This window comes from Dendrobium catenatum, unplaced genomic scaffold (assembly GCF_001605985.2).
Source record: "Dendrobium catenatum unplaced genomic scaffold, ASM160598v2 fragScaff_scaffold_1023, whole genome shotgun sequence".
Classification (NCBI taxonomy): domain Eukaryota; kingdom Viridiplantae; phylum Streptophyta; class Magnoliopsida; order Asparagales; family Orchidaceae; genus Dendrobium; species Dendrobium catenatum.
In genome coordinates, this window is record NW_021319485.1 from 1,056,182 (window position 1) to 1,066,706 (window position 10,525).

Here is a 10,525-nt window from a genome sequence, read left to right on the forward strand (position 1 = left end):
ATGTTTTCAGGATGTCGTTTAGTGATATCCTTATTCAACTAAAACACGAGCAATCAATGAACTAGAACCGATCGAAGTAGCATTATCAGTCTGTAAGAGACGACCAAATAACGAACCCAGCCCGTGCAAGATGCAAGAAAAGAAGAAATGAAGTTGATGATCAATTAAGCAAACTTACGACATTCGAGATAAATTATAAATGAAACAACATTTGCATAGACAAATCCAATAATTACATTGATGGATAAGTTGATCTTGATAGATTTATAATGACTCGGCATGATTTGGGATGTGGTTGTCCCTAGTGTTTAAGATACTTTTCATTAATAAAATTAAATAAAATTTACAAAAAAGTAAAAAAGTTGAACTTCTCATTGAAAACTGATGTGTCGATGAGACAGACAGTTAAGAACTGAAGCTCTAAGCTTCGGTTGAAAAGAAAATCAAGAAGAGAAATGTAGAGGTAAGAATATTTTCATTACTCTGTTTCAGCTGTTACATGAGTATTTATAGTTGAGGTACATAATAAGCTTATAACAGAAATAACTGCTTTTGCGGCTGTAAACGAACTATTTGTTTTCGTTGTTTTTCCATTCTTGCTTAGTTGTCAACACTCATTGGATGATAAGAAGCTTCCTAAATACAACCAATAGGAAGATTAAACCAAGAGTAGTTAAACAAAAGAGGGAATCATAATCCCAAAAAAAAAAAGAATTAATATAAGAGAAAATTCATTAAAAGGTGCAAAAACATGCCCCTCCCTAGTGCAAAAACATGCAACTTCAATTAGAGCTAGATTAAATCATATCGAGCTCTCTAATTATATATTTTTATTATAAGTACCATTGATTCTCCAATTAATAAAAAATTTAGAATATGTTATAAATTAATTAAGCGGCCTTCTCTTAATTGATAGAACATGTTCATTTATTTTGAATTTTTTACACTAAAATGAAATTATTAGATATTCAAATTAATCATGTTATAGTCCCATATAATTATATTTTATAAAGTACTTTCATCCTAATGGCTTAAACAATAGCAATCAAGATAAGATTGCCCAATTCATAATAGAAATGAATCGTACTAGTCATTATTAAATTAAAGATTTCGAATCTAATTTATTAATTAAACATATTTCTATTATAATTCTTAAATATTATCCTCTAGTATACAACACTTCTTATATTTATTTTTCATGCTACATTAATAGTCATATAAATGTAATTAAATTTTTAAGCATCAGTACACACATGCATATAAATATAAAAATATGAAACTATTTTATTTAATTAATTAAAAATAATTTTTTAAAGACATGATCACTAATAGTTGTCATATGAGCTTAAGTAGAGAAGAGAGAAGGGTGTGTTTGCTCTATGTTCATATGAAGATGCCAATGAGTGGGTAATATATATTGGGAGAGAGTTCATAAGTCAATTAAATCTACCATCATTTGTATATACCTCTTAACAATCACTTTCAACTCTTTAAATGACTCCTATAGTACCTAAAAGTCGCATCATTTCATGGTCTCCTTATCACAGTATGATTTCCATCTCTACTCTTAGGCTTCATTTGGGACAGCTTTCTTATTACTTCGTAAAGCGACTTTTTAGTACAAAAATTTTATTTTTTGTACAAGAAAGCCGCTTTAAGAAGTAGAAAGAAAGACGTCCCAAACGGAGCCGTAGTCTAACTCTAAATGCTTAAAAAATCCTCAAGATCATAAGTCCATTATTGATTATTTGATTACTGCTCCAATTGAGGAAACACTCTTATCTCTTGTTGTAACAAAAAGTAAAACATAATCACTTTGTCATCCTTGAAGGCGAAATATCGCTCACTTGCAATTGCCACCACTAACATTTTTTGGCTAAGGTGTCTTCACCACAACAACATCCCGGCTGTGACACTCACTAATAATCCAAATTTTTTGTGAAAGAATAAAACACATTAAAATCTACTATCACTTTCTTTATGATTACATCATCTCCAAGGATATCACAATTATGCATATCTACTATTTAGACCAAGTCAATGATAAGTGTACTCATAGAATATATAAATTCAATTTTATTATGTAATTATCCCAAAATAAATTAAATAATCTTATATTAAAATATATTAGGGTTTTTTTTTCTTCAAGAAAATTTATGATAGTAACATTAAATAGTTTTTTATTATTACTTATTTTATGAGAATTTTCTAATATTTTTCAACAAGAACATAAATAATAGTTAATGAATTTGAATTTATGATGTACACTTTTTTAGCATGAAAATTAAGAAGGAGAAGCACGTAACGTAGAAATACCCCAATTCCTCCCCCCCCCCAAAAAAAAAGCCTAAAACTTCGATTTGGACAATTTTTTTTATTAATTTCTAAAGCAACTTTTATTACAAATTTTTTTTTAAAGCAATGAAAAATAGTTACTAAAAACTGTCTCAAACTAAACCTAAGATTTGGTTATTGAAATTTTTAGAAACAGAAACAAAACAATGATCAAACAAAATATTTTTAATCACATAGTAGTAAAACAGAACTAATGTGATCATCACATCTTAAATCTAATGATGAGATAGTTGATGTATTAATAGATGACTCTTTACTTACCAATTTTAATTTTAAGTTGTCAAAAAAGTTTATATATATTAAAAAAATATACTTTAGTCATACATAAATATTTTATATAAAAATTTGATTATATTGAAATTTAATTATTTAAATAAATAGATACGATTGTATTGAAATTAAACTATTTTAAAAAATATAGTGAAATATTCTATGGTAGGTTGAAGGCCACCTTTTTTTAGATTTAGCGGTATCAGCTTGGTTTGATTATCATGCCTTTTGTAAAAGAGTTAAAAATTTTGTTTGAGAGAAAAAGTTTTTGAAAATAGTACAAAAATGAAGTTTCATAAAAAAAAATAGTTTTACAAATGTAACAATCCAAAAATAACTGTACCGTTTCGAAACAAAAAAAAGACGTTGTCTCAACGAACTTTTATTCTATCTAGTAAACGTACGCAGAGGAAGATTCGGTTTTAGGCAAAAAAGTGCCTGTACCGAGTTTTTTGAAAAAACTCGGTACACTGAAAAAAAACTCGGTATAGGCACTTTTTTGCCTAAAACCGAACTTTCCTCTGCGTACGTTCACCGGATAGAATAAAAGTTCCGTCTCAACAGGGTTTGTCCTAAATAATGTTTTAAGAAGCCGTAAAACTGAAGCCTTATATGTTGAGGAAAACTGCTCAATTTTAAATTAGCAAAAGAAAAGTGAGCTTGATTAATTTCGTAGCCCATCATATCAGGGCCCAAAAAGAGTCTAGCTGGCCCATGCAGGTTTCGAACCTGCGACCTTCGCGTTATTAGCACGACGCTCTAACCAACTGAGCTAATAGGCCGTTTTTGAGAATTCATATTTTAGTGTTTTAAAAATATTGAAGTTCTTCAAAATTATACCCATTTTCATGTCTAAAATTGAGACAAATTATTCTGTGCAGAGTCCGGATGTCATCTGGAGACCAATAAAAATGTGTCACACTACCATAAAAGTGCAACGCGCTCAGTACCGCGCTTGATACTGAGCTCGGTACCAAGCGTAATCGGACGGTTCTCCCGTCCGATACCTGCATAGAATAATCTCTCCTAAATTAGACATTTTTTTAGCCTTGGACGCATTGTCTCTTCCAAGGGAGTTTCTAAAATTCAAATTTACTTTATTAAATTATTGTTCATTTGTCAACAATTAATTTTTTGTTGCAAACTAAAATAAGCAATTAATGAGGTTGTCACTCTATCAATCGTTTTTTTTTCCATGGTCGTAAAAGTCTTTTGTGATACGATATATTTGTATCTAAGGCAGCTTTGTCGTCGTAAACTCCCCCCAAGTCTAATGATCGAATGTTCTTCTATCAATTAATGATTTTAGGAATATCATGATTGGAAATATTATTGCAATTTTGAGAAGTATTTAGAGCATATTATAATTATATCAAGAAGTAGTATGAGAGCTATCGAGCTAGAATCAATAGCCGGATGAAAAAATAAACCTTAAATAATATCAATTAGGTCCATGTATTAGCCCAACTTGATGTCCGACAAAGGGTGGAAGTCTGACGTCTGGTAAAATCTGACAATGGGCGGAAGTTCAACGTTGGGTAGAAGTCCAATAACAGTTCAGTGACGGGATGCAGTTCAGCAACGGGCGGAAGTTCGGCGATGGGTAGAAGTTCGACGATGGACTGAAGTCCGGCGAAGAGCAGAAGTTTGGCGTCATGTAGAAATTCGGCGAATGGCAGAACTCCGGTGACAGACGAAAGTTCGGCGTCGAGTAAAAGTCTGACGAAAGTTCGACATTGGGTAAAAGTCTGATGAAAGTTCGATAACGGGTAGAAATCCGACGAGTGGAAGTTCGTTGTCGTGTAGAAATAAAAAGATTGGCGGAAATCCAGCGACTGGAGGAAATTCGACGTCGGGTAGAAGTCCGACGAAAGTTTGACGACGGGCATAAGTTCGGCTACAGGTGGAAGTCCGGCATCAGGTAGAAATCTGATGATTGGAGGAAGTCCGGTGTTGGGTATAAGTTTGACCAAAGTTCGATGATGGGTAGAAGTTCGAAGACGGACAGAAGTCCGACATTGGGTAGAAATGCAGCGACGGGCAGAAGTCCTGCATCTAGTAGAAGTTCGATAAAAGTTTGGCGACAGACAAAAGTACAACGTCAGGTAGAAATCTTGCAAATGGGCGGAAGTCTGCCTTCGGGTAGAAATCCGATGAACGTCTGGTATTGGGTAGAAATTCAACGTTTAGTTCAACTTTAAGTTTGCTGAAATTGAAGTTCAAATGATATTGGATTTAATTTTTTTTAATTTCTAATTTGATTTTGCCTTGTAATTTGCGTCCGATGATGATAATTTTTTTATATCAATAATAATAATAATTTATTTTTTATCAACATATGATCTATATATATATATATATATATATATATATTTTGGCAGTAATAGGGACCGGTCCCAATTTGCGGCGAGAGAGTTTGGAGTAAGTACCTGGGGCAAAACGTTCGCGACGCAAACGTACCAATACAAGATCTCCGACTTTGAACACACGCCTTCTTCGATGGGCGTCTGCGGCCAATTTGTAATGCTGATTTGAAGCAACAATTTGTTGGCGAACCTCGGTAAGCATATCAGCAAAATTATCCACAAAAGAAGATGCTGCCGCCGATTTACATTTGGGAAGAATAGCAATGTCGAGAGCAATGTTGGGAGGTTTAGTAAAAACAATACTAAATGGAGCTTTGCCAGTGGTGCGGTTAGTCAAAGAATTGTAAGCAAACTCGGCTTTGCCTAAAACGTCTTCCCATTGCCGCGGATGTTCTTGCACTAGGCATCTCAGCATTGATCCCAAAGTACGATTGACCACCTCTGTCTGACCATCCGACTGAGGATGATATGCCGAGCTTAATCGAATTTCCGTCCCCAAACGTTTCCAGAGTTCGCGCCAAAAGTGACTAATGAATTTGACGTCGCGATCCGAAGTGAGGCTCCTAGGAAGGCCATGCAGGCGGACAATCTCTTGGAAGAATAGGTGGGCTATAAACATAGCATTGGCAGTCTTCTTGCATGATATAAAGTGAGCCATCTTCGAGAATCTATCAACGACCACCATGATCGAATCGTTTCCTCTCTTGGTCCGCGGCAAACCCAGCACGAAGTCTAGGCTTAGATCCTCCCAAATGGAATCCAGAACGGGTAGTGGCATGTAATCCAGTATTTTGGGCGCCGCCTTTGTAAATTTGGCAAACGGAACAGCTATCTACGAAACGGATAACATCTCGGCGTAGCCGAGGCCAGAAGAATCGCACCTGTAGTTGACGGAGAGTGTTGTCCCGGCCAGCGTGGGCTGCGAGAGCTCCCCCATGAGCCTCTCGGACTAACTGTTGCCTCCAGGAGGAGGCGGGAATGCACAGTTGATTCTTCTTGAAGAGGTAACCATGTTGTACCGAATAGTCATCAACACCTTGCTCGGTTTGACACTGTTTTCAGATCTCCCCAAAGTCTGGATCTTCTTCATAGAGGTCCTTTAAGCATTCCAAGCCGGTGATTTGGGTTTGTAATTGAACTAGCAAGCAGCGTTTCCGACTTAATGCATCAGCCACTTTGTTGACAACGCCGGGTTTGTGCCTTATTGAAAAGGAAAACCGTTGTAAGAACATTAGCCATCGGGCATGCATCTGATTGATATTCTTTTGACTGTTGATATAAGAGAGAGCTTTGTTGTCGCTGCAGAGAACGAAGTCCTGGTGGAGCAAGTATTGTTCCCACTGCTTCAAGGCGCGAACGATGGCGTATAACTCCTGTTCGTATGCTGCCCACTTCTGTCGAGTTGGAGATAACTTCTCGCTAAAAAAAGCCACAGGTCTCTCGGTCTGTGAGAGGACAGCGCCCACACCAATGGCTGAGGCGTCTGTATCTACCGTGAATAGATTGTCAAAGTCCGGAAGTGCCAACACAGGTGCGGAGCTGATACAAGTTTTGATGTGTTCAAATGCCTGTTGTTGCTCGTCAGTCCATCAGAAGACTTTGGATTTGAGCCCGTCCGTGATAGGTGCCATAATAAGACTGAAGTTCTTGATAAACTTTCGATAGAAATTCGCCAAACCGTGGAAGCTTCGGACATCAGAGAAGGTTTGCGGTATTGGCCAATCTACTATGGCTGATATTTTCTGTTTATCCATCTGAATGCCACTGGCTGAGATAATGAACCCAAAGAAATAGACCTGGGATACCCCCAATTCGCACTTGGGAAGATTAAGGAACAACTTCTGCTGCTTGAGCACCTCAAAGAGTGCTGTGAGATGCTCTAAATGGGAGTGCCAGGAGGTGCTAAAGACGAGTATGTCGTCAAAGTAGACAATGCAGAACTTACCCAAAAATGGTTTCAAAATTTCATTCATCATCCTCATGAAAGTTGACGGAGCATTACATAGGCCGAAGGGCATGACCTTCCACTCAAATAACCCCTGCGGCGTCTTGAAGGCCGTTTTCCATTCGTCGCCGGGACGAATACGAATCTGGTGATAACCGCTCCTGAGGTCCAATTTCGAGAAAATGGAAGATCCGGAGAGTTGGTCTATCAACTCGTCAATTCGGGGAACGGGAAATCTGTATTTGACTGTTATTTTGTTGATAGCTCTGCTGTCTACGCACATTCGCTAAGTCCCGTCTTTCTTCGGGACGAGGAGGGCGGGTACGGCACACGGACTCATGCTAGGTTGTATCAGTTGCTTCTCAATCAAATCATCAACTAATCCTTGTAGTATCTGCTGCTCTTTCGGGTTCAACCGATAGTGCGGTAAGTTTGGGAGGCTGGATCCGGGTATGAAGTCGACACAATGCTGGATATCACGTAGCGGTGGCAGTTCCGCGGGAAGTTCCTTTGGGGTGATCTCTTCATACCGTCGCAGCAGATGAGTGATATCCTTGTGTGTACCAGCAGTTGTAATATCTGATGCTACCTCAGTGACCAGTAGAGCATATAGAGGGGAGGGTTCACGCCAGCATAGTAGCAGTTGGTGTCCTCTAACTAGGTGCATAGCGGCTTGTCTGATTGGTGCAGGATGTGCCGTTTTATCCATGGCAGAATGTGGCAGTAATCTTAAGCGCCTTCCTTTGTAATCCAGGGAATAGGTGTTGGCTCGGCAATCATAGATGGCGCTCGCATCGAACTGCCACGGTCGGCCCAGTATCAAGTGGCAGACGTCCATATCCAGGACGTCGCAGCTGACTTCGCAAACGTATTGTTTGCCAATGGAGAACACCACCTTGCAAGATTCAATGACTGCGATCTCCATTCCTTTCTTAACCCACGTGATCCGATAAGGATTCGAATTTTTGGTAGTTTTCAGCTGGAGATTCTGCACCACTGCCCTGGAGATCACATTTTCAGTGCAGCCGCTATCAATGAGAAGGTCGCACACTTTGCCGCTAATGGTACAGCGCGTCCGAAAAAGAGCATGCCGTTGGGAATTGATGTTCTGCCTTGGGTAGAGTAGTAGTTTTTCGAGAATGCACATTAACGGCTCCCCTTCGTCAGCAACCACGTCATCTGTTTCTTCTTCTTCCGCATTCTCAGGATCGTCCCTATCTGAACCTTCCGCTAAATGTGCTTGCGGCCGTTGTGGACACTCGTTGGACTTATGTCCCGGCTGAAAACAACGAAAGCATTTGAGTGTTGACGGTTTAGCATAAGGATTATCCTTACCTTGCGGCCTTGGTTTCGCGGGCAGTCTCGAATCAGCAGTCGTGTTCGCAGGAGCTGTTGTGGGCGTCGGTAGAAGAGGGGGTTGGCCGGACTTTGTGGAATGAGGCGCCATTTTACTTGACCCGCTAGCAGAATCTTGCCATTGACGGCGGACGGCATTGGATTTTGACTGCCGGCTCTGTTGCATTTCAACCTTAAAAGCCAGATTGACAGCTTGCGGTAATGACCATACCGCATTTAGCTCTAATTTTTCTTGAATGCTTTCCTTGAGGCCGCCTATGTATCTTGCCACCAGCTGAGTATTGGATTCATTTAAGTTGTTTCGGGCACTCAGCGCATTGAACTCCTCCGTGTACTCGCTCACTGAACGGTGGCCTTGTGCGCAATGTTGGTACCTCATGTATAAGATTTGTTCAAAATCTGTAGGTAGAAACTGATCTCTTAGCAGCTGTTTCATGCGGTGCCATCCGCGAACCCGGCCTCTACCTTCCCGCTGTCTGATGTGCAATGTTTGTGCCCACCAAGCACTGGCGCCTCCACACAGACGGCAGGCCACATACTTCACCTGTTTGTCGGGTTCGATCTCCATATACTCAAAGAAATTTTCAACGGCCTTTTCCCAATCCAAATAATCCTCAATATGTAGGTGACCATCAAAGAAGGGAACATCAATTTTGATCTTAAATTCTCCCGGTCGCTGGTTACGAACGAATGGTCGCCTTCGTCTCGCGACTTCCGGAGGGTAATGGTGGGTATCATCATCTTCTTCAGATTCCACGAGTTCAGCTCCAGGATACATTACCGAATCACTGTCGGAGTCCGACAGTCCGGGGTGTGGAGAAGGTACTGGACCAATTTGACGATCAGTGTTCAAGCCTCTGTGCGGCATTGTCCGGCGGGGGTGTAACTCGTGCTGTCTCGCTCTATTGAGATTGAACTCGCGGCGCACTTCTACTGTTAATCGTTGGACATCTGCAGTCAAAGCATCCAAACGTCGGTTGATGTTATCTTGGCTCGCCCACAAAGCTTCTAAGTTCCGGGTCTCCTCAGAGACGGGGTCCTTGCCGCGCACGGACATTCTCCTCTACCAGTCGTCTGCTCTGATACCAAAAACTGATGCAGCGAAGATCGTCGACTGGAGTGGAAGTGACGAAGGCCGGCGGCGATTAACCTGCAAGGAGTGTTAGCGGGGAAAAACAGGAAATAAACAGAGGAGAAGAAGAGGAATAAGGGGGAGGAACAGCTGAACGGCTGTGTATAATTTTTGATTATAAAGTTGTCTGATTACAATTGCTTTTGCTTCCTCTATGTATCTCCTCCAGGTGTACTAAAAAAGGTGTAACAAGCTAAAAGATAGTATTAGTACTATGCTGTATGAAATAGAAACTAGGTAGTGGAAATGTGCTATAAACTGTTATAAGGATAAGCTGTCCGGTAGGACAGTTTTCTATACAGGTACTGCTATAATTCTTTTTTTCTTTTTAGTATTGTAGAAGTTTCTATACTGTCGTGTTCAGAAATTATAAGATGGAGTAGTGTTTGCTTTATTCATAAATAAGCTGATATATCCCGATCAACATTCCAAATGCTTGATATCTTCAGCAAAGTTTTATGCTATATTGAATTTACTAAACAGTTATTATCTGGAACTTGGCATGCTAAGCATTATGAATTTAGAAGATTCAAAACAGTTAAACTGCTTATCTTAACAAGTTAAGACCTCGTTTGGGATGGCTTTCTTACTGCTTTTAAAACAACTTTTTAGTATAAAAATTAAATTTTTTGTACTATAAAGCTGTTTTAAGTAGCATCAAGAAAGCCGCCCCAAACTAAGCCTAAATATCCAAGCATAAAAACAACCATAGGTGGAACTTTGAATAACAACCACATTTTTTTCCCAGATCTCGGGTGTTTCAACACTCTTTCTCAAACTATTTGTTAGAGATATATAATCTGTAGTTTGCCCAGAATATTTTTGAATGCAGTATTGCAAAGCCCTTGAGTGAATATATCATAGTCACTATCTATTGGAACAAAAATGTGTAAATCTTCTGAGATTCCAATCTTTTTATAAACTGTCTATCCATTTCTGCATATTTAGTTCAGTCATGCTGTTCTACTTGTGATGTAAAATGAAGATGCGAAGGAGCTTCTTAAGAGAATTAATAGTGAATGACAACGTAATTTCAATTAATATCTTATTGAGATAGCGAGAAAATCATTAAAGAAATCGTGTTATTAACTAGCTTAGGCG

The 10,525-nt window shown here is 39.1% G+C and overlaps 1 non-coding gene across 1 annotated transcript; it reads right to left on the reverse strand.

Moving 5' to 3' along the window:
- Positions 1-3,333: 3,333 nt before the first annotated feature.
- On the reverse strand, positions 3,334-3,407 carry TRNAI-AAU. Its single transcript has one exon. It is a non-coding gene; the product is annotated as a tRNA-Ile (tRNA).
- Between the last annotated feature and the right edge of the window lie 7,118 nt (positions 3,408-10,525).